Below are 23084 nucleotides of genomic sequence, written 5' to 3' on the forward strand. Positions count from 1 at the left end.
ATGTGACAACTCACCACCACCTGTAACCCTAATTTTGAGGGACTCAACACTCTCTTCTGGTCTCTGTGGTTACTACGTACTCACATGGTACATAGACATAAAAAAAAAAATCACCAGGAGCTGTAGAGATTGCTCAGAGGTTAAGAGCACCCTCTGCTCTTCCTGAGGTCCTGAGTTCAATTCCCAGCAACCACATGGTGGCTTGCAACTATCTGTAATGAGATCTGATGCCCTCTTCTGGTGTGTCTAAAGACAGCTACAGTGTATTCGTATACATAAAATAAATAAATCCGTTTAAAAAAATCACCAGTACACAGAAAATTAATTTAAATTAAAAGGAAAAATATTTTGAAGACCATTTGAAGCACTGGTTGCTTGAAGGGGAGACTTCACCCATCTAGAAGACAAGGAGCAGCATTGCATCCTTTATGTTTGAAAATGATGCTTCTTGAGAATCCATTGGCAGCATATTCTATTGAAACAGGGCTTCTCTGGGTAGCTCAAGCTGGCCTTGGTCTTAAAGTTGAACATCTCCTGCCTCCATTCCCAGCACACTGGCTCCCACACTAAGCTCAATGGTGTGCTCTAATTCTAGGGGTGGACGCCTTGAGCACTCACCTCACAGCAAGGAAAGTGGAATTCAGCCAGTGGTAGAAAAATATGCAAAATTTTCCAAAGAGGTCTGAATCTTGGTGAGTCTCTGAGTTCCATAGAGCCTCCTGCCTCTGGTGAGGCTTCCTGGCTGTTTAGTAACGGGCATTGTAGTGCTTTAAGGATCCTAGATGACACATTGTACTGTGCTCTGCCCAGCGGTTTCTTTCTTGCTGAGCATAGGAGTTGGATATGCCTAGTTCCTATGTTGTTCTTCCAGGAGCTGTTGCTTTAACCCCACCCCATTATCCTTTCTCACTTTTTTTTTTCATTTTTAAATTCCTTCTTTCTCTTATTTTTCACTTCTATCAATTGATGATCTATAAGTGCTTTCATGGGAACAAATGTATTATCACTGACCCTTGGGGGGGGGACAATAATTAAATCTTTCTATCAACACAGGGCAAGGCTGGCAATGGGGAAAGGAGGGGTGGGGAGGATGTAGCTCAGTTGGTACTCTGCTGGCCTAGAACTCATGAAACTCTGGAATCAATTTCTAGCACTGAAAACAAAACAAAACACCAGTACATGCCTTGTAGTTGGAAGCATCCTCAGCTACATAACAAGTTGTTGGCCAGCCTGGGCTGCGGAAGATCTTGTCTCCAAAAACCAAACTGGAGTCTGGTGAGAAGGCTTAGTGGCTAAAGGTACTTGCCTGACAACGTGAATTGGATCCTTAGAACCATTGTGATGGAAGGAGTCATCTTGCCAGCTCTGGATGTATAAAATATTTCTGCAGTGTGGGGTGATAGTTGAAAGTCGATCTGGATGTGCCAGCCCATGTTCTATTTGAGGAGCCTGCCGGTTACCTTAACAGCCATTGGAATACAAAAGTCGTTGTTATGTGCATAGTTAAATCATTTCTCATTGGTATAAATCTATGCATATTGGTACAAAAATTGAAATAAATATGGTTACTCTTAAAAAAAAAAACAAAAAACCAAAAAACCAAACCAAACCAAAAAAACCCCATGGTATTCGAGAGACTGTGCAGAGAGGAGAGATGGGGCAGCAGAGATGTAAGTGGTGATGGTAGCTAAGGATGAGGCAAGTGGAGGCAAGTGCAGAGGGTGGGACTTGGGAGCCAGTTAGAGAGACAAAACAGTAGGGAAAAACCAAAACTGTCCCTAGGAGGAGGGAGTCACTCACCGGGTGAAATAGTGTTGTCGAGACAAGATTAATCACTATTAATTTTGTAATGGGACAGAAGATTAGGACAAAAGGTTGTCTCCTGACTCAACTTTATGATGTGCCTTTGACCTAGTTTATAATGAGGAAAAGTTATCCTAGAACCAGGAAGTACCACACCCCTGGACCTCTGTTTTTCTATTTCACAAAGTTGAGAGCTATTTTACATCTCGAAAAGAACCCAAATCTACATGGCTGAGTATTATTTACTTTGGGGACATATCACAGAGTTGGCCTCTCCTTAATTACCTTGTTTAGTATGTTCTAGAAGGCTTTGAAACTCGGCTGAGACAATGGACAACGTCATAACTAAATGAATAGCTTGGGAGACCTCTGAGGGCAAAGCCATGAAAGAGAGCTACTGTTACTTATTGCTGCATGGAGTTTGCTCCCAGAGGTTCATAGGGCAGCTTACCATGAAGTGGCAAGGAATCCGTACCAGTAAAAGCCAGGATATAATCTGTGGCTGACCTTTTACAGAGATAATGATAGATAAAATGATGTGGTCTTGAATTCTTTGCTAGTTAAAATAGTCATAATTTGTAAACACAAACCAACTCAATTTGGCTTTATTGTTTTAGGCAATAAGGTTTATATTTTATTGTGCCACACTTCTTTTATTTTTTATTTTTTATTTTCCCAGAAGATTGGCTCAGCTGACACAGAGTTTGATGAGAGATTTCCAAGACAGAATCAGAGATCCTTTCAAGTGGTTTAGAGAAAACTTGTTTCTCTGCACTCAAGAAATGCTTACCATCTCTTAAAGGTAAGATTTTTTAATGAAGAGTGGATCTCATAGAGTCGGGGGTAACATTGAATGGCCTAGAGGGTGACTATGAACTTCTGACCTTCTTCTCTCCACATCCCAACAGCTGGGATGACAAACTTTGCCGGGTTTAGACGTATTTTTTTTTCCCTGAAGTTTATTGTTAATTTTGTCTTCCTCCTCCCTGTAGAGCTTAAGGCTTATTTAGTGATATAGTGGAGAACATAATAGAGTTAGAGTAACAGAAAAGACCAAGAGAATAGAATCTCTGGCCTCAGTAGAAACCTACCATTCTAGTTAGGATGGGTTAGTCACTTGGCCAAAGGACAGTCCCCAAGAAAGGTGGGCTCATCTGAAACCACGCTAAAGAGATATGGTAGAATAATTAGCCCTTTAATGTGATACTGGACTTTTCCTTCCCAGAATCCTCCCCTCCATTGCAGTAGCCTAGGTCACACAGATGTAGCTTAAGTGAAGCTGTTTTGAACTTTTTCTTTCCACTTTCACACCTCTTTTGTTTTGTCTTCTATCCCTTTGTTTATTTGAGACAGGGTCTTACTGTGTAGTTCAGGCTGACCTAGAACCTGTGGTCTTTCCGAGACAGGCTTCTCACTGGTGGGAGGACACGGATGTGTTGCTGGTGTTTACTTCATCCTAGCAGCTACAGAGTCTGAAGCTAGAACTGTGAACTTATCCTAGAACCATCCGCCCTTTGATTTCGTACTTTCCATTCTGACTTATCTTTCCATTCCAAGGGCAAACAGCCACAAGACACCTTTGTTTTTTTTCTTTCCTTTTGTTTCTTTTGAGACTCTGTTTCATTGTGTATGGAGCCAGACTGGCTTTCTTTGGTTCTGGCCTCCCAAGGGCTGTATTGCTAACATGTATCTTTGGGCCTGCCTCTCAGTCTCTTCTCTCTTTCTTCTTCTCTCTCTTTTTTTCTTGATTCTTGTCAGTTTCACACCATGCACCCCAATCCCACTCATCTCCCCATTTCTCCATATCCACCCTCTGCCCTTGCAAGCTCCCTCCTTAAAGAAAAGAAAAACAGAAAGCAATAAGGCATATATTGGAAGTTGCAGTGCATCACACAGCATACACTTTTGTTCAAAGAGCTTCACTTGCAAATGTTCATGGTCTGACTGAGGCCTCTGCCACACTTTCAATACTGGATCCTCACCTGGACTCCTCCCAGATATTCTGTTGTTGCCCTGTGTCATGGAGATCCTACAGCTTTGGATCTGCAGGACTGGCCCCTTCACACACTCTAGGTGTTCACAGGTAGGACAGATGTTGGGGTGGGCCAATTCAGAACCCTGGATCTGGGCCTGGGTGGTAGTGGAGTTGGTCTGCCCATCCACTCTAGTGCACCCACACTACCAAGGCCAGCTCTCCCACTCTACCCAGGTAAAGGGCAGGGCACCACTCCCATCTGTGGCAGCTGGCAAGGGGTGGGGCCAGCTCTCCTGCCTGATGCATGGGTTGCGGTGGGGGTGGGGCACGCAACTCTCCCATACTCTCACCACTGAATGGCTGGTAAAGGATAGGTACAGCTCTTCCTGTGCTCAGGCCTGTGGGGCCAGCTGATCCACACCCCTGCCATCAGGGGCAGATCTCTTGTGTTGTCCATCTGGGCGAGGTGCAGGGCCAGTCTCCCCGGTGCTGCAGCTAGCTCTGGGTAAGGCCAGCTTTCCTGCATCCACACGGTTGCCAGCTCTACAGTGCTGCCCAGACTGAGTGCTGTAACAGGCGAGGACCACACTCTTCTTTGTGAGAGCACCATGAGAACAGCACTCCACCTTAAGAAGCAAAGACTCTATAAAACTACATCTGGGTGAACATCTGTAATGCTGATGCTTGGTGGGCTGAGGCAGGAGAGTTACTGTGAGTTTAAGGTTAGCCTGGGATATATTGTGAGTAGGGGGCCAACCAAGACTATGCAACAATTTTACTAATTTTGCACCTCATGAGTAATTGAGTGCTGTGGAGTGGAAATGGAAGCGACCACTGACCTGTCCTCAGGAACAGCCAGAACTAACTGGATCTGAGTGGCAGTGTGGTTCCCTCCATAGCCACGACCACAAGCACAGAGGCATTGCAGGGCAAAGTGACAATCTGAGTGAGAAAAACGCTTGAAGGACCCAGGGACCTGATAGCCTTGCTCTCATTAGCAATCTCCAGAATTTAGAGCTTCTCTATTCTTGATTTCCACAGACATTTTCTCTCGTTGGGGTGGGAGGGTGGGATGCTGAGATTTAAAAGTTTTTAAAGTCTCTTGGCTATAAGTAAAGTGCTTTTCTATTGAGGTAAACCCAAGGCCCAAAGTCTTTTTCATTTTAGTTTAATTCTTTATTAATTAGTCAAGGTGGCACTATGTAGTCCTGGCTGGCCAGGAGCTAGCTGTGTAGACTGGGATGGCTTGAAACTCAGAGATCCACCTGCCTTTCTTTGCCTCCTGAATGCCAGGATTAAGTGTGTGTGTCATTACACTTAGCCCCTAATTTCATTTGTAAATTTAACAGACATCAATTGTTTAGTATGGGATACTTGCAAAATAATCAGTGTAGTGTATGCTGATTCAGTGTGGGCAGTTTCATCGAAAGTTGTCCAGTAACAGTCGACAGCTGTAAAGAATGAAGAAATGCGGTAACATTTTTTTCTTTTTTTCTTTTGTGTATGTGTGCATGTGTATGCATGTTTGTGCATATGTGTGCAACCCTGTACATAAGAGTATATGTGTACTTGATTGTCTGTGTGTGTGTGTGTATGTTCTTGTGTGTATATATATATGTATGTTCTGAGTAAGATCAGGCTGGCTTGGAACTTTTGATCTTCCTACACCCACCTCCCCCAGTTTAGAATTATGGCCAGGTACCACCACACCTGCTTTGATAAAACTTTTTTTTTTTTTTTTTTTTTGGTTTTTCGAGACAGGGTTGCTCTGTGTAGCCCTGGCTGTCCTGGAACTCACTCTGTAGACCAGGGTGGCCTCGAACTCTGAAATCTGCCTGCCTCTCCCTCCCAGGTGCTGGGATTAAAGGCGTGCGCCACCACGCCCGGCTAAATTGGACTTTTAAAAGGTAACCTTCAAAAGTTTTATCAAGCTGGGCATGGTGGCGCACTCCTTTAGTCCCAGCGCTTGGGAGGCAGAGGCAGGCAGATTTCTGAGTTCGAGGCCTGCCTGGTCTACAAAGTGAGTTCCAGGACAGCCAGGGCTACACAGAGAAACCCTATCTCGAATCCCCCCCCCCCCCCCAAAAAAAAAAGTCCAACTTAATTTGGCCTCGGATAGTAATCCTAGTCTGTAATCCTAGTCACTTGTAAGCTTGAGGCAGAAGAATCACTATTTCAAGGCCTGCCTGGATTGCAGAGTTAAGTTAAAGTCAGCTTGGGCAAGGTGGTGAGCTCCTGTTTCAAAATAAATTAAAAAAAAAAACATTTTGTTGTTGTTGTTTCAAAAAACTAAAAGACTTGGGAAAGGCTTAGGATATGAACATCACTGTGAGAGACATTTCAGAAGAGCTGGAGAAGGTTTTCCACAAGGATCTAGTAACAAAGTATTTTGTTAAGACTGCTTAGTGTAGCTGTGTGATAGGCAACTAGTTTCAGTATATACACTTTGATGCAATCATTGTGGTGAGGAAATAAATGTGTAAATTAGATTAAGCAATGTAGGAAAGTAGTTTCTTGAGATGATACATCTAAGAATATACCACATCCTTGTTCCAGAGTTTGTCATAGGGAAGACTTTTATGGCTATTTCCCCAGTGTTCTCTTTAGCGGTGTAGTCAGGAGTGGCTTAAACATATTGCTCATTTTTTTCCAGTGTGAATCAGAATGTCTTATCTAGTCAATGAATATCTTAATGGCTTAAGTAAAGGACTATTTGTTACACCCCTTGGGCAGATTCAACAAGGTAGCCTGACAGCTTACAACACGGAGGTATGTTGTAAGACATTTTCATCTTTGGAGATAGCCTTAGATAAAATCAACCATTGTTCTTTATTGTATAGTTACTTTGATAAAGATTCTCTGTGGCTCAGGTAATGGGGCAGGATTTCCAAATATGTGTGTAGACAGCAGACATGGATTCCTGCATGCTCTCCATCAGATGCTAACTACAAGGCGACTGCTGGAAATGGGAGCATCTATATCACATTTCTGAATCTCTTTCTGCATCTTCAGTCATGGGCATGCAGTTAGAGTTCGCCCTTCACCAATATTGCCTCTGTTAGGTGAACGTTTTAAGCACCATAAATCCAATAACAAAGGTCTCAAAGTGGTATGAACAAACAAACAAATGAAAAATAGTTTTAAAAAAGCAAACAACAACCAGATTTCCAAAACAGTGCTAGGAACGTACTTTGTTTTTTTATATTTAATATGTTATAAAATTGTCTTCCTGCCATGCTATTAAAAGCCAAATCATGTAAGACTTGAACTGAGGAGGGGAATATCAGGTGCTGCTTATACTGATCAGTGTTGACATTTCTTATTATTAATCTTATCATCAACATATCTATACTCTTTACTCTTCACAAAATGCCTCAGAAGTGATGGTGGGCATGTAGTCTGGGGTTCAGGGTTCAAATCATTATTCCATGCTTTTGTATTTTGTGATTTGGGGCAATTTGTTTTCTCTCTGTGTGTCACAGTTTTGTAATTAAAAATGAAACAAGCACACTGCTTACAAAATTGTGTGAGGAGTAAATGACTTAGCATACAGCCCCCAGGACTGGGTCTGGAGAGTCATAGATACTTGATATACTTTTATGCCTGTATTTACCTTCCTAGCTGTATTGAAGGGAAACCAGAGGGATGTGTTTTTATCATTATCTTATTCTAACACAACGACTGGTGTCTACTGAAAAGACCTGTAAAAAATCAATTCAAAATTCCAAATATAACTAATAATTTTATTAGAATAGCGATAAGAAAAACTATAGTTTTTTTGTTTTGTTCTGAAATGTTTTGTTTTATGTGACAGGGTTTATTGTATAGTATATTGATGTCATCCCACATCAAGATCTTGATCAAAAGCTTGTGTCTTCCAACTTCAATATCTGAATCACAGCTGTGTCCTCCATTTCTGGATTGTAGTTCATTCCAGATGTAGTCAGGTTGTCAACTGGGAATAGCCATCACAGAGAGTAGCATAGCTTAAAATATTTTTCCTATCTGAATCTAGGTTCATTAAATCTCATTAATAAGTGCTAGTTTTACTAATTTACTACAGATTAATTTGTCTTAATTCTGAGAATTATTTTATTTATAGAAAAATAAATCCAGTAGCACTGTTACATATATCACCATGCTCACAAATTACATGATAAAACAACTGATATATTGCTGTTAGTTAAAAATAAATGAATCTGGGTGGAGTAACATGCACGTGCCTTAAATCCCAGCACTTGGGAGGCAGAGGTAGGCAGATCTCTGAGTTTGAGGCCAGCCTGATCTACAGAGCAAGTTCCAAGTAAAGAATAGCTTAGGTCCAGTTGTAGTGGTATATTTTTTTAATCTGGGATATACCTTCTGCTGGAGACCCATGTAAGGACAATTGAAGAAGGAAGGCCTTCTCTTTTTCACCTGCTTGCACTTACTTGTCAGCACATTCCATTGAACAGATTGGAATTTATTTCTCCTCCTTAGATTTATTCCATCTAAAAGTTTACCACATTTTTAATAATGCTTTAGATATGGACTTAAGAACAAGAAAACACCGTGAATTTTTAGGTCTCTATACTTTGATAGTTGAAAATAATGTTTCCCTTGTTTTACGCCAAAATAATTTTACACAAACATGAAGTAAAAGTATTTGTGTCCTTTATGCAATTTCTTGTATATATTCAGGCAGATGTGCAAGAACAGATGTCAAGGCTCTGAATCCCACTTTGTACTCATATAGGCTTTGCTTTTTTCTTGGTCAAATAAAAAAAAAGAATTCAGATGGGATTTAGCTTTCAAGCTAAAGCATGCCTCAAACACAACATCAGGTCTTTCAAAATTGTTTGGCAGAGTTTGGTTTGGAAAATAAAAGGGCATGCTCTGGTTGGTGGAAAATGATAACCCACAAGGATAAGAAAATAACCCTAGTGAAATAATACCACAGACATCTGGGGTGTGTCTTCTAGAGCAAGCAAGGAATAACATAGTATTTGCAGATGGTAGCCTTCAAAATATTCCTTGGTTCTTTCTGGAAAAAGTAAGTAGAATTGGGGGTTACATTTATTAAGATAGCTTGAGCAGTTAACAACACCTGGTAGGACATTTCATTTCCCCATAAAGTCTATTTAAGTAGGAGAGAGGAAGTGAATAAAAATTTCTTCCCTGTTTAGAAATAAAAGTGAAAAAAACCTTGGTTTTGATTTCTCAGTTGAAAAATGGAGTTGGCTGTAAACTTCAGGTAAGAATTCAGGGCTCTTCCAACTATATGCTATAACTCCCCCTCCCTTCATTTTCAAGTCATAAGGGACTAAGGGTATATCTCACTTTCCCAATGTCTCTGAAGTTGTAGATTCAATTCTTAGTACTAAGAAAAAATTAAAATAAAAACTTTGAGTGTGCTGGTGCATCTCAGAACAGGGGTGATAGAAGCAAGAGGACCAGAGCTCAAGGTCAGACCAAGATCCTATCTGAAAACTGAACCAAAACAAGCAGTAAAAACAAGAAAAATCATAGTAGCCAGAAACAATGTCAAATATATGAAAGATATACCTTATTATCATACCATTCAGTACCCAATGTCACTGACACTAAGGGATAAAGGGTTTGTGTTGGTTTGAATAAGAATGTCCCCCATAGGCACATATATTTGAATGTAGCATATATAGTCAGCAGGAAATGGTAATATTTGAAAGGATTAGAAGGAGTAGGAGGTGCAGGCTTATTAGAGGAAGTATGTGACTATGGGTTGGTTTTGACATTTAAAAAGCCCATGCCAGATCCAAGCTTTCTCTCTGTCAGGATGTAGCCCTTAGCCCTGTCTCCAGCACCATGCCTGTCTGCTGCCACGCTGCCTACTGTGATGAAACTGGCCTAAGTCTCTGAAACTGTAAGCCAGTCCACAGTTAAAATTTTTTTTTTAAAGAGTTGCCTTGGTCTTGATGTCTCTTCACAGCAATAGAATGGTGACCAAGATAGAAAATACTTTAATATACATGGCTCTTTCCTTTTAGTTTGTATCTGAGAGTTGTGAACCTCCCTGCTCCCTCAGAATAAACATCCACATAGCTCTTAACTGGGTCAAGACCTTTGTACAGCTAAGCCTGGTGGGGCAGGCTGTAATCCCAGTACACAGAAGCCAAAAGCAGAAGCATTACAAGTGCTTCTAAAAGAAAAAGGGAAAAAGAAATGAATCAAAATAAACAAACAAAACAAAATTTTTTAATTGAAAACAAACAAATAACCAAAATAAAACAAAAGCAACATAAAGAAAAAGGCCTTTTTTTTTCTTTCATTCTTTAAGGTGCAAGGAGAGAAGGTGAACTAGGGGAGAAGGAAAGAGACAACAAATCTTGTTTGAAAAATCCATAAAACCTAAATATTTATTTGTGTGATTTTTTTTTAAAAAAGAGCATATAGCCGTAAATGGGACATCTATATCAACCCTGTAGCCCATTGCCAAGGCTCAAGGGAACATCCTGGAAGCAGGATCTGAAAGAATGTAAGAGCCAGAGGATGGAGAGAAATGCTAAAGAAAAATTCTCTTCTTGACAGGACATGGCTGTCAAATTCATGAGCTCACAGCAGTCATGTTTACCTGCTCAAGATCAAGCCAGTCAAAACTTTAACACAGATGAGGAAAGGGCTCATGGGGTTCCAGCCCTAACTACTGACAGGTGATGGCATCTGGTGATAGGGGAATAGTTTTTTGGGGGGAAATTGTGCATACCACACGATGGTGGTTCCAGAGTCACATGCAGGAGGGCAGTGCTAGCCTGACTCACTGGCCATAAAAAACCAGAAGGCGTGAGGGTGAACAGGTTGTAATGGGTGGAAGAGAAGTGTCAGGGATGGATACGATCAAAGAATGCTTATACACATATGCAATTATTGAAGAATAAATAAAAAGCATTTCTTAAAAAGAATATAATGGGCACTGGCAAAGCCCTAAGTTTAATGAGTGGCTTTGTATTTCCTTTAGATCTTAGAAGTAAGTAAGGCTGGAAGACCTTACCAAGCTGCAAACAGAGAAAAGGTTGCTGAGAAAAACAGAGGTAAACTTAGAGTCTGAGATGCTTTTGATTTCCACACAGCCCCACAACTGCTAATTTCAAATGTCACTCAGTCCCTGGGAGTTGCAGTAGTTTTCATCTATGAAATGGGACAACAGCAAAGATCACAGGACATTTTTAATGAGGGTATGAACATAAATCTACATGCAAATATAAGGAGATGCCTAAAACATGAATGCCTCTGAAAATATACATTACAATAAATCAAAAGCTGAGTGATAAAATATGGTAAATATATTGTTGTAAGACCAGGCATGAATGATGTTACATGCTATAACCTCAATAATTGGAAGGCAGAGGCAGAGTAAGGAGGTTTATAAGTTCTAGGCTGACATGGGTTGCATAGCAAGACTGGGCCTCAATAAGAGAAAAAGATTAATTAAAAAAAATCCAAAATGTCTTTAAAATCTAGCACTTTTACAAAAGATAGGTGGATCTTTGAATTCCAGGCTAATTTCATCTACATAATGAGTTCAAGTCAGCCAGTGCTATGTAGTAAGAACCTTTCTCAAAAATAAAAAAAAGTGTGAATAGACTGAACAAACCAGTTTTAATTTCCTATATTTAATGAAAATTTGAACTGTTATAAACTTGGAGCCATAGTAGTCTTTGTGCCTTTATAAAAGAAAACTACATTAACAGTTAAACTAGAGTGTAAATGTTGCTTTATTTCTTCAGATGATGTGATGAAATGATATCTGTACCAAAGATGTGTGAATATATGGTTTTGGGTGAGCCCAGAGCATTATTTTTCTGTTCTATTCCTGTGTCTAGGTAAGCCTAGAAGCTTCTAATCTTCTTACAATCTAATCTTCCAAGATGACTGATTCAATCCAGCTTCTCTCAGCTTCTGACTAAATTGCTGTGCCTGGCCTGATACTAACTTTGGCAATACATTCTAATCTACTGGATCCTCTATCCTTTGACTTTTTTCTGTCTTCACATGTGTCTAGATTGTTCTCTCCGTAACCTGCCTCTGTAAAACTGTCCTGGTCACACTGCCATAAGCACCTACCACCCACTACATACCACACCACCATCCTTTTTCTCTCTTGCTGTTCTCCCTCTTCTGTTCTTGTGTGAGTTGGGCATATCCTATCTCTGGCATATACTGTCAGTTCTTTCTCTGATTCATCACTTTGTCTGCCCCTCATTTCGACACTACTTTCAAACATGGCTGCTTCCTTCTACAAAGTAACCTTACCTTCATTGTTAGGGATTAAAAGTGCGTACTAGCCGGGTGGTGGCGCACGCCTTTAATCCCAGCACTCAGGAGGCAGAGGCAGGTGGGTTTCTGAGTTCGAGGCCAGCCTGGTCTACAGAGTGAGTTCCAGGACAGCCAAGACTATACAGAGAAACCCTGTCTCGAAAAAAAAAAAAGTGCGTACTAAGGGCATGCTGGTAGTACAGCTAGATCATACTGTAAGACAGAGTTTGTCTGCATTCCATCTAACACATACCTTTGGATGTGATCCCTTGTTAGAACAGCCATGCTCCTGGATTAAAATTCTTCTACACAATGCTTAACTGTATCCTGACTTCAGGAGCATACTGTTTTTTACAGCCCATGGGATATGGTAAAGTGTGCTACATCTTCTCCAAAAGATCTGGAAGTTCTCTTAACCTCTGAATCATCTCTGAAGCCCTTGATTTTCTTTTTCCTTGGAGTTTTTAAAAATTACATTTATTTATTTATTTATTTATTTATTTATTTATTTATATATAAGTGCACTATTGAAAGAACATAGGAGTTGTGTTCTTTCCTACCAAGTTGGGAGCTGAAGTATTTTGGTCTTCAGGCTTGGAGACAGCATGTTTACCTGTCCCCCCCACCCCCCCCACCCCCGCCTTGTTTTGAGACAGGGTCTCATTCAGTGTGACAGACAATCCTCAAACTCAACATAAAGCTGAGGATGATCCTCCTGCATCCTCTTCCTGAGGCCTATCATTAAAAGTTTGTGCAAACACACTGGTGTTTTCAGTGCTGGGAGGCAAGCATTCTGCCAACTGAGCAACATGCTAGTCCACCCTAACCCCCAATCTCTATCTCTGGTGAAGCAGGTTGGAGTTCTCACCCTGCTGGTTGGGTAGAGGCTGAAGGGTAGAATGTTCACACACACACATGACTGAAGTGCTATTTGGTCATTCCTCCTACCTGCTTCCTGACATCAACATACCAGTTAAAGTCATCGAGGTTCTCAGAAAACGTGGGGTAGAAATGTGCAGTCTTGTGAAAATATATTTTACCATCACCCAAACTATCAAGCTCTTTTAAAATTTATCCATAACTTAGACAGATATATTCTATTTTTGCTTGGGGAAAAAATTCAAATGGAATTAATGTAGTTTGCCTATTGTAAAACAAATATAATAGAATGGTATATGATACTATGTAAATCATTATGCAGCAAAATGAACACCCTTATTTCCATTTATAGTAATGAGCAACTGCTTAGCCATGTTGGCTTATTTATAATCTGGAATAGAAAGACATACTGTAGAAGTTCATTGGCCTTTACATTAGCTATTGTACCAATGTAACAATAGTACCACTTCAACATTTCAAGAAGAGACATAATAAAGAAGTTTCACGTATAGTGTGCACTAGAAGCTACTTGGAACTCTCTCCTTTCCTCTTGAATGCTGTAGGCTTTGGTCAGTTTGGGTTTTGGTTCCATGCACATTAGAGTCAAGTCTTTGGCTTATTTGTAGACTTATATAGAGCAACTCTGAATAAGAATTTGGAAATATGAGTGTACTTGTTTCTTTGCTATTGCTGTGACAAATTACCATAGCTAAGGCAACTGAGGGAATGAAGAGCTTATTTCAGGCTTACGGTTCCTATGGGATGCAGCAGGGAGACATGGCAACTGGAGCTGGAAGCTGAGAGCTGAGAGCTCATATATCTAACCACAAAGACAAAGAAGAGAGAAGGAAACAGCAGAGTTACTCTTCCTAAGTTTCCTGAAGTATCTACCAATTGGGAATGGAGTATTCAAACGCCTGGCTCTGGGGGTTAGCTTTCTCAAACAACCACAGTGAGTTAAATTCTTTTTCTATGTATTTGAAAGCACATTTCAACATGAACTTGAGGATGTTTGGGAAAAACATTCTATCATCCCACTTCAAGCCTGTGCCAAACACCAGACCCCTCTTATGCCCAGAAGTATAGTTTGTTTTAACACTAAAGTTTACACACACACATGTATACGGATACACATTGGCTCACTTGGGCAATCTTTGCTACTCAATTTGTGTAGCCTCTGTTGACCCTTTTGACCTACTATCCAAAGTTCAAATCTGCGTATTTGAATATTCAAGAGATTTTTTTGTGATGACTAAACACAGTGATCATTCTGTACTCTCTGGATTACTCTGGAGATTATAAAAGATGTAAAGGGTACTTTTCTTACAGTAGTAAGTAGGGGGGATAGGAGGGTAATAGTGAAGACAGGGTCTTGCCATGTAACCACAGCTGGCTTGGTCCTCAGTATATATATATACTGAGTATGTATCTTGCCTTAAACTCAGAGTAATTCTGCTCCTGCAGTCTCCCTAGTGTTGGGATTATAGACATTAACCACAACATTTAGTGAAGGCTAGAAATTATCAAATCTTTGATCTCTAGCTTCAGGTTTTCGTTGGCTTTGGATTATGTTCATAAAATTAAGTCTAGCATAGCTGACAAGAGCAATCACTAATAAATAATGGTGCATGCCTTTAGTCCCAGCATTCGGGAGGCAGAGGCAGGTGGATTTCTGAGTTCAAGGCCAGCCTGGTCTACAGAGTGAGTTCCAGGACAGCCAGGGCTACAGAGAGAAACCCTGTCTCGAAGAACAAAAATAAATAAATAAATAAATAAATAACCAAAAAGACCCAGCAGAGACAGCCTTCCTGAACAGTTTTTTCCCCTCATGATGAGCTGTGAGCATGTGACCTTGAGATATCCACAGGCTTTTTCTTGGGATCTAGCCCAAGAGTGACTTTAGTCAATGCAGTAGGAATGAGCTGTCTCAAGTGGTCATAACGAAGAAGGTATGCGGTAGGCCTTTTCCCAAGGGATGCAACATTTATTTGGCATAGAGTATCTAGGAAATAAGTGAAGCCTATGATCTGAAATCAATGGCTCCCACTCCAGTTGTTTGGGACCCATAGTAAGGTCAAGCTGCACATCTGCTTCATATGAGCACCAAACGTCTGGATACACCAGCTGAGCCAAATTGTCATAGAAAATTAACTATCGCACAGTAGAGTAGTCACTCAAAGCAATTGAAAGGACATTTAGATTCTAGAATTAATAAAATATGCCTATATATTACAGAAAAGTTAATTATGATTGATTTTTAGTTTGCCCAGAGTTAATATAATGTTGGCTAACATGTCTGAGGAAATTGTAGGACACAAGCCCCTAAATTAGAAAAAAAAAAAATCCTTGTCTTTTTACTCTTGAAAGCTATTTTTGGGAAATTTCCTAAACTTACATTAGAAACGACTTTTGATCATTAAAAACAATTCCTTATGGGGCTGGAGAAGTGGCTCAGTGGTTAAAAACACTGATTTGCTTTTTTCAAAGGACCTGGGTTCAATTCCTAGCACCTACATGGCAGCTTAAGCTGTTTGTTAACTCCAGTTTCAGGGGACCTGAGACACATGCAGGCAAAACACCAATGCACATAGAATTAATATAAATCATTAGAAGAATTTTAAAATAATTTATTACATACTGACAAGACGATGTAAGCCTAGAGACCTGAAATCCATTACTGGAACCCATGTAAATGTACAAGGAGAGAATTAACTCTCAAGGATTATTCTCTGACACTCACATATGTACCATGCCATGTCATGTGATCACCCCGCCTCTATCTGTCTTTGTTTCTGTCTCTCATACATATATGCACACTTACTAATAACTAAAACAAAAGTAAATACTTTATTTGGGGTTGGAGAGATTGCTCAGTGGCTAGAGCACTAGCTATTCTTTTAGAGGGACAGGGGTTGGTTTCCATCACATACATGATAGTGCATAGCCATGTGCAGCTCCAATCCCAAGGGGTGTGGTGACTCCTTTTTAGCTTCTTTGTGCCCCAGGCAGGTGGTACCTTGGGCATAAGACAAATATGTAGTCACAACACCCATACACATAAAATAAAATATTTTATTAATGTACATTTTCCATTTGTGATTTATTTATTTAGCAGCAGTATCTCATGTATGAGATTAGCGGCTGGCCTGTAATTTCTTTTTTTTTAAATTAAATTAAATTTTTAAAAAATGTATTCACTTTACATTTCGCTCACTGACCCCATCCTGATCGCCCCCTTCCACAATCCTTCCTTCATCCCTTTCCCCTTCTCCTCTGAGTGGGTGGGGCCTCCCTGGGTATTCCCTCCACCCTGGCACTTAAAGTCTCTGTGAGGCTAGGCACTTCCTCTTCCACTGAAGCCAGACAAGGCAGCCCAGGTAGTAGAACATATCCTGCATACAGGCAACAGCTTTCGGGATAGCCCCTGCTCCAGTTATTTGGGACCCACATTAAGGTCAAGCTGCACATCTGCTGCATATGAACAGGAAGGCCTAGGTCCAGCCTATGCATGCTCTTTGGCTGGTGGTTCAGACCTGACAGCCCCAAGGGGCCAGGTTAGTTGATTCTGTTTGTTTTCCTGTGGATTTCCTATCCCCCTTTGGGGCTGAAATCCTTCCTCCTATTCTTCCATAAAAGTTCCCAAGCTCCATCCACTGTTTGGCTGTGGCTGTCTGTAATTTGTCTGAGTCAGTTGCTGGGTGGAGCCTCTCAGAATACAACATTTTTCTGTCTGCAAACATAACAGAGTATCATTAATAGTGTTAGGGATTGGTGCTTGCCCATGGGATGGGTCTCAAGTTGAGTTGTGGTTACTGGTCGGTTGTTCCCTCAGTCTTGCTCCTTCCCCAGTGCCCATATTACTTGTAGACAGGATAATTTTGGGTTGAAAGTTTTGTGGGTTGGGTTGGTGTCTCTATCATTCCACTGGGGTTCCTGTCTGGCTACAGGAGGTAGCTTCTTCAGGTTCCATATCTCCAATGTAGTAAGACACAGCTAAGATCACCCCTGCTGTTTCTTGGGCACCTCCCTTGTCCCAGGCCATGTTTCATCTTGGAGATCCCCCCCCTACCCCCACACACCTCCTTACTCACTTCAGTTGTAGATTGCCATTCATTTTCATGGCCATCTAGTCATTTTTCCTGTCCTTCTCCACACCTGATCCTGAATCCCCCATTCCTCTCTCCATCTCCACTCCTTCCCAGTTCCCTCCATCCACTTGCCTCTTATGACTATTTTATTCCCTCTTCTAAGTGAGATCCAAGCATTCTCACTTAGACCTTCTTTCTTGTTTTGCTTCTTTGGGTCTGTGGAGTGTAGTATGGGTGGCCTGTATTTTATGGCTAAAGTGAGTACATACCACACACATCCTTTTGGGATTGGGTTACGTCACTCAGGATGATATTCTCAAGTTCCACCCACTTGCCTGCAAAATTCATGATGTCTTGGGTTTTAGTAGCTGAATAATATTCCATTGTGCAGATGTACCACATTTTCTTTATCTTTACTTTAGTTGAGGGACATCTAGGTTGTTCCCAGTTTCTGGCTATTACAAATAAAGCTGCTGTGAACATAGTTGAGCAAGTGTCCTTGTGGGATGTTGGGGTATCTTTTATGTATATACCCAGGAGGTATAGCTGGGTCTTGAGGTAGAATTAGTCCCAGTTTTCTGAGAAACTGCCAAATTGTTTTCCAGAGTGTTTGTTCAAGTTTGTACTCCCATCAACAATGGAGGAGTGTTCCCCTTGCTCCACATCCTTGCCAGCAAGTGCTATCACTTGAGTTTTTGATCTTAGCCATTCTGATGGGTATAAGATAGAACCTCATAGTTATTTTGATTTGCATTTCCTTGATGACTAAGGACTTTGAACATTTCTGGAAGTGCTTCTCAGCCATTGGATATTCCTCTGTTGAGAATTCTGTTTAGTTCTGTACCCCATTTTTTAACTGGGTTATTTGGGTTGTTAGTGTATAACTTCTTGAATTCCTTGTAAATTTTGGATATTAGCCCTCTGTCAGATGTAGGGTTGGTGAAGAGCCTTCCCCAATCTGAGGGTTGCCTAATTGTCCTATGTGACAGTGTCCTTTGCTTTACAAAAGCTTTGCAGTTTCATGAGGACCCATTTATCAATTGTTGATCTGAGAGCCTGAGCCACAGGTATAAACCACCACAATGTCTTCAAGTACATTTTTGTTTGTTTGTTTTGAGACAGGATCTTACTATGCAACAGAGGTTGGCTTGGAACTTGGCATATAGACAAAGGTAGCTTTGAACTCAGAGATCTATTTTCCAAGTACTGACATTAAAGGTTGTGCTGCCAGGCCTGGCCCAAGTACATTTTTTTTAATCAATTTTCTGCTCTGATTCTCAGCTGAAATATTATGTACCCGGTAAAAATGTGACAAGATATGAGCAACAAACTTCATGTGTTTTATTTAGCATATTCAAAACAGTTTGAACTAAATATAGGTAATTTGAATCTTCTGTGATTTGGTGTCAAACAGATCTCAAAAGATCACTAAGACTAGAGCTGACTAAGCTTTGTGAACAAGAGAAATAACTCAGCAGTAAAAAGTATTTCTTACTCTTATAATAGACCAGGTTAGGGTTCCCAGCACAACATAGCAGCTCATAACCATATATACCTCCAGTTCCAGGAGCTTGGACATGCATGATCTCCTGGACTCACACACATATACTCAAATATATATACCAAAAAATAAAATGTAATTAAAAAAAGAAGCAAACATGCTTATGCTTTATTTGATAAGTATATAATTGTTATCTTGGGTCTTGGTAAAAAGGTAATATAGTGCAGGAATTAACCAAATTCTTACTTTTCTCATTAAAACTGAGAAAGTTTGCTTTGCAAATTCTCCAGTTGTCATATTGGTTACTTTGAGCTTTTTAACTGACCTAAAGTCGGATGTGTGGAAGTGTCAGGCCAGCTTTCCTGGGTGTGATCCAACCGTCTGCCTAGAGACATAACTATGACACATTCCTCAAAGCCTAGCTTGCTGGCTCAATCATACAGGCTTTGAGTTTAAATCCGGAAAGTAAAGAAAACGGGAGATAGTGATCAGCAACAGGCTGGGATGAGCTGGTCTGTGTAAGCGTTGGATTGGCAGAGCAGGAAAATCAAGAAGTGCCATCAAAATACACGGTGTGTCTTGTTTCTGACCCCAGTAATTTAGGTTGGTTGCTAAACAAAATAAATGCAGCTTCTCTCATGTTCAAAGCACTTCCTCAAAGAAAACAAAGTTAAGTGCCTAATACCAGGCTGATTCTCAGTTTGCAGATGAAGAAGCTGATGAGAGAGAGTCTAAATGCCCTGGTGGAGCTTAGACAAAGCTGGGGGTTACAAAGAAAGTCCGGGTCTTGTCCCAACAGGGTCACTATCCTGCAACCTTCTAGCCTGTCCCCGTGAATCAGCAAGAATGCTGGCAGTCTGGATGCCACATGGAAGGAAGCAAGCCTGGAATCTCCAGTCTAGGATTTTTGGCTCAGCGGGGGCTGCACACAGGCTAGCTGAAATCCGGCTTCAGGTTAACACAGAAGGAAAGGCGTAAAACCCGGACAACAGAGATAGGCTGCTCATAACGTTCCCGGTACCGCTCCGGAAAATTCAAAACAAAGTTGTATCAAAACAAAGTTGTAAAAGGAAAGACGATCATTTTGGAGCCTTGCTCAGGAATTCCAGGCTTTCCGTTCTGCACTCTCCTCCTCGCAAGGAAAGCCGTCATTTCTGAAAAAATATACCCAGTTTTAGGAAGGCTATTCCGAGAGGCAGACAGCTTTCTGAGGAGATCATTTGAACATCTGGGTTTTTTCCATTCTGTTTTGCTACTAATTTGCAATATGGTAATGAAAGAGCCTTGGGAGAAAACACATTGAGAGAAAAATTGTGCCTCAAAAATTATATATCTTTGTTTTTATTTGTTTTTGTCCCCTCCCCCTTTAAATATACTAGACAGTTTACAGTAGTTTGGCCACAGAGATATTTCTGTGACTGGAATTTTTGCCGTTATGATCAGGCCCACAAGTTTGGTTGCATTCCAACTCTTTAGCTTCACATCCTCTTAGCTTCTCGATCCATACATTAACAGAAGTGAAATAAATTACTAGATAAGGCATTTCCAAAGCAATGCAGAGCACATACCATATAAATATCAATTACCTTGACTGTTGAGAATAATATCCATTAGGGAATCCATAGATATTACTATTTCCTGCCTAACAATGCTTTTTAAACAAACAAACAAGCAAATAAAAACGGAGGAAAGATGTCTATGGAAGACAAGAGGAGTTTGTTCCCGTGTGCCACTTTTCAAAGTTAACTGGAGGCTGTTAGAAGCCAGCATGTTTAAACCAGTGTGGTGCCATCTTATGAAACAGGGGTTTAGACAAGTCATGTCATAGTCTCCCTTTCCACGTTCACACCCAGAGTGAGGCTGCCTTCTCCAAGTGGGATGACAGAGGCAGATGAGAAATACTCCTGCTTGTAAGAATTGCCATCTGTCATTGTGAGAGGTTCATTTCCTTATCTTTCTATTTAGACAAGCTGACTGGAAGCTGAGCGGGGTCTCACCTGGACAAAAGCCTTCTTGGACAGACTAACTTTGCAGAGGTTGCACATAGAGCAGTAACCTCCTTCCCAGAGACTAGAAGGAAGACGAGCTACTGTTGCTTCTGCTGCTGGCCATCTTTGGGTTGCCTACGATATCATTCCGTATGTTCTACTTGTTGATGAATAGCAAACTTGTGATAACACGGAGAGGGGAGCAGAAGAAATGGCTTAATTGGTAAAGAGTTTGCTATAAAAGCATGGGATGGGGGTGGGGTGGGGGGCTGGGTTCAAGGTCTAGCCTCTAAAGCCAGGCTCCTGTTTGAGCCGTAATCACATTTCAGGGATGATAAGACAGGAAGTTCCCTGGCGTTTTTCTATTCAGGTAATCCAACTGCATCGGGGAGTTCCGGACTCACTGAGAGAACCTATCTCCAAAAATCAGATGGAGATGATCAAGGACAATCTGCTACTCTTCACTTTCTGATCTAGAAATAAGAATTATGAAAAAATATTTCAATGGATATTCCTGTCAAGATGACCATCACAGAGATGCTGTCCAGTTACAAAGTGTTTGCCTAACATAGCCAAGGCCTTGGGGTCCATCCCCAGAATCACTAAAATGGAAATGCAAGCAAGCAAACAAAAGTCAATGTGGTAGATCTAATATCTACCTTGAGAGGATGTGACAGTTTTTCTTCTCAAATTGCCTTTAACCCAGTGATTCTCAATTTTCCTAAAACTGTAACCCTTTAATACAGTCCCTAATGCTTACAGTTCCTAAAGCTGTGGTGTTCTCCAACCATAAAATTATTTCATTGCTACTTCATGACTGTAATCTTGCTACAGTGATGCATAGTAATGTAAATATCTGTGTTTTCTGATGGTCTTAGGAGAACCCTGTGGAAAGGTCTTTCAGATCTACTAAAGGGTGGGGACCCATAGGTTGTGAACCACTGTGTAGAGGGTAGAATGTCCTGATTTGCTCAAAACCCAAGTTTTAGTTGAATACAGTTGTACGTGCCGTGTAAGCCCAGCATTCGGGAGGCTGATCCAGAAGCTTCTCCAGTTCAAGGCCCCCCCCCCCCCCCCGCAACACACACACGCCACGCCCCACCCTGGGTGCTTAGTGGAACTCTGTCTCAATGTCAACCAAAACAAACAAGCAACACAGCCACATTTTAAATAGCACTTTGTACGTGAATAATCATATAAATAAAATGGAAAACCAGGAGTGGCAGCATCCCAGCACTTGAGAAGTGGAGCCCAGAGGACCAGAGTTCAAAGTCATCCTTACTTACATAGCAAGTTCAGGGCCAGCCTGGGCTTCATGTCACCAGTGAACACATACACTTTAAGTCATGATCGACACAAGCATTTGAAGCAGTGGAATGGATTTCATTCATATTTGCTGAGCAGATTCACGGATGCTTCTTTCCATATGCTTCCTTGTTAAGTGTCACCACATTTGCTAAAATGCTCGCAATGAGGTGTTTAAATGCTGGCTTCTGTCATGGGACTTTAAGTTTTTAGAGAGTAGATGACTTTCCTGCCTTCTTTTCTGTGTTTTTTTTATTAACTTTTACTTGGTAAATTCCAAACAAGTAGTTGTGAAATTTAATTTATATGTTGAATTTCTTCCCCTAAATTCGGTAGCATCTAAAACTAATTAAAACATCTTCAATATTAATCCTTTGAGTTTATATAGTATTCTTAAGCAATTCATCATTGTGATTATCTTGTCTTATTATATGCTTGTAATTTTCATATGTGGCGTTGACTTTCTAATATAATATTTATTATTTGTGAATTTCATATATATATCATACATATGGTGACTGGATATATTCCCTCTTTCCTCTTTAGGTCTCCAATTCTTCCTAGACTTGCCTGTCCACTTCTCTTCCCCGTTCATGTCTTCTCCCTCCTCTTCCTCCTCCTCCTTCTGTTTCATCTAATTTGTGCTGCCCATAAGTGCATAGGTTTGTGAGACCATGCACTCACTGACTGTAAGTGTATAGGTCTGTGGGTTCGTGCATTCAAGCATAGTACACCTATCAAGGGATGCACACCCTGAGGAAAGCTGGCTCTTTCCCATCCAGTAGGGGTAGAGTCTTGAAAGCCCCTCATTCATCTAGGTTGGAATGCTGACTGTCTTGAACTGATGTCCATCTTGTACAGGCAACCACAGCTGCTGTGAGCTCATGAATGTCATGGACTTCTGTGTCTAGAAGACGCAGCTTGATCACAGTTCTTCCTGAACTTTGACTCTTACAATCTTTTCACTTCTTTTGTGAAGTTGCTTGAGCTTTGTGAGGAGAAGGTGTGATATAGTTATCCTATTAATGGCTGATCACTCCATAGATGCATCCTCTGTACCAGCTGTGAGTCTCTGTACAAAGAAGCTTCTCTGATGGGGAAAAAGAACTACACAAATCTCAGTATAAAGACAAGTATTTGACGACAATTTGTTACTATGTCCATTGGGCACAGCAATAGTATTACATTATCCCACAGAGCTTATGAGTCATGGCTCCTGGGCCATATCTACAGCACCAGGAATGAAATTTGTCTTCTGTGAAATAAGCAATAAA

The 23084-nt window shown here is 40.8% G+C and overlaps 1 long non-coding RNA gene across 2 annotated transcripts in view; it reads left to right on the plus strand.

Moving 5' to 3' along the window:
* The window catches only part of Gm36595 (predicted gene, 36595), a 43987-nt gene that overhangs the window by 17811 nt on the left and 3092 nt on the right, over positions 1-23084 (plus strand). Inside the window, exons 4-5 of one of the 2 annotated variants that reach the window (NR_152768.1) lie at positions 2483-2605; positions 20483-20728. This is a non-coding gene — a long non-coding RNA (predicted gene, 36595). The remainder of the gene's footprint in view (positions 1-2482; positions 2606-20482; positions 20729-23084) is intronic. The other variant, NR_152769.1, reaches the window with a different exon arrangement.

Source organism: Mus musculus, chromosome 10 (genome assembly GCF_000001635.26).
Source record: "Mus musculus strain C57BL/6J chromosome 10, GRCm38.p6 C57BL/6J".
NCBI lineage: Eukaryota > Metazoa > Chordata > Mammalia > Rodentia > Muridae > Mus > Mus musculus.